This window comes from Dasypus novemcinctus, chromosome 16 (genome assembly GCF_030445035.2).
Source record: "Dasypus novemcinctus isolate mDasNov1 chromosome 16, mDasNov1.1.hap2, whole genome shotgun sequence".
Lineage (NCBI taxonomy): Eukaryota > Metazoa > Chordata > Mammalia > Cingulata > Dasypodidae > Dasypus > Dasypus novemcinctus.
The window spans coordinates 21047458-21049383 of NC_080688.1; the positions used below are offsets into that span (position 1 = coordinate 21047458).

Consider the following 1926-nt stretch of genomic DNA (forward strand, 5'->3'; position numbering starts at 1 on the left):
ACTTAAAGAGGCAGTGACTTTTAGAGATAATTTTGGATCATCCTCAGATAAAGGTCTACAAATTTCTTATTATATTTCTTCATCTATCTAAGAAACTAGTTACATGAACATGAAGCAAACCAAAATGGAATTTCAAAGGGTTTTTATCAGCTCAAATAAATGCATTTATCCCTTGGTCCCATTATTGATTTGTTTTATACAAAACTTTATTCTGAACATCTCCTGTATAGCAGTTATTTCTGAGCATTTACTCTGAAAACTCACAGGATGAAAAAGCATATTGTATATGCTATATAATTGACAAAAATGAAAAAAAAATTTTTTCAGAAAAAATTCTTTGATACAGGCAGAAAACACCTTAATGAGGCATATCAGTGAAACAAAGACACAGAATTTGCCAAGCTAGGTTTTATGTCTGTCTCAGTATAACTAAAATACATGTTTTCTGATATTAATCTCAATGAAAATATTCCATAAATATGGGACCTGATGGTAAATGGAGCAGTGAAAAGTCCGCTCCCACGCAGAGATTTTTAAAGAGTTTCAAGGAATTCTCTTTTTCTGTGAGTTATCCCAAGAAAAGGAAAGGGACACATCAAAATACTATTATGGGGGAAGAAGGGACAAGGTTGGGCAGACTGCGCAGGACCTTGCCAAGCACTTAGCACCATCCCCGAGTCCCCTTTGCTGCCCCAGCTTCGTGGGGGTGGCACAGTGAGTGTCCGCTGCAGCCATGGAGGAGGAAGTGGTCTTCATTGCCAAGAAGATGGACAAGATGGTGCAGGAGAAGGACGTGGCTGGAACATTGGATGTGCTGAAAGAGTTTAAGAATATGCCTATGATTCTGGGATTTTTACAGTCCACAAGAATCAGAATGGCAGTTAGAGCTATTTGCATGCAGAGTAAAGACTAGAAAGTTACATCTTGCAGAAAGTGTCTCATCAAATCCTGAAAAAGTTTATTAGATGGACCATCAACTCAAAAAGTCTCTGAAGAAAAGAAAAATGAACCAGCAGTGACATTTCAAAAGAGTCCTAAAGTTTGAGAAGAAAGTAGCTCCAGTGACAATGAAAGCAGCAGAAAGGATGAGACAAATACTAGAGATACTTACCTTTCATCTTTTCCTCAGGCAGCAAGCACTTCTGATTCTGTACCGTTAATATGGAGGGACGTACTTGCTGCAGGTTTGGGAACAGGGGATGACTACTTTGCTATTGGAAAATGAAGAAGAATTAGGATCTCAAACTGAGGAAGCTATATATCAAAAAATAAGGAATACAGACATGAAATATAAAATTAGAGTATGAAGTAGGATATCAAATCTTAAGGATGCAAAGAATCTTGACTCAGGAAAAAATGTACTGTGTGGGAATATACCTCCTGACTACTTGCTAGAATGATGGAAGAGGAAATGGCATTTGATGAGCTCAAACACATTAGTAAAATCTTGACCAAAGAAGCCATGGAGAGCACCAAAAGGCAAAATGGTTGGAACTCAAACCAACTTGTTCACATGTGGCAAATGTAGAAAGAAGAACTGTACTTACAAGAAGGTACAAACACATAGGGCTCATGAACCAATGCAACATTTGTTGTCTATAGTGAATGTGGAAATCCATGGAAGTTCTGTTGAGTTGCAAGAATTGGCAAGATGTCTGGACCACTAAGAAACTGGATTTTGTAACTGACTGTAAAACTATGCCAAACACTTAACTTTTCTGATATATCAGATTTTTAAAGCAGCATTCATCTCTTGGATTAGTCTGTTTTTTCACATAACAAACTTTCCTTAACCTTCTGTAGTTTGAGATCAGTAGGGGAACCATATAATAATTGCATGGTATCTGTTTCAGAAAATTTTTCTTCATTTTTATCAGTAAGCTTATATTAAACTTTTATCAATTAAACTTTTGGTACTCATTTTTT

At 36.6% G+C, this 1926-nt stretch overlaps 1 pseudogene; it reads left to right on the plus strand.

The window, feature by feature from the left end:
* The first annotated feature begins 733 nt into the window (after positions 1 to 733).
* On the plus strand, positions 734 to 1633 carry LOC101432839 (transcription elongation factor A protein 1 pseudogene; annotated as a pseudogene).
* Positions 1634 to 1926: the final 293 nt, after the last annotated feature.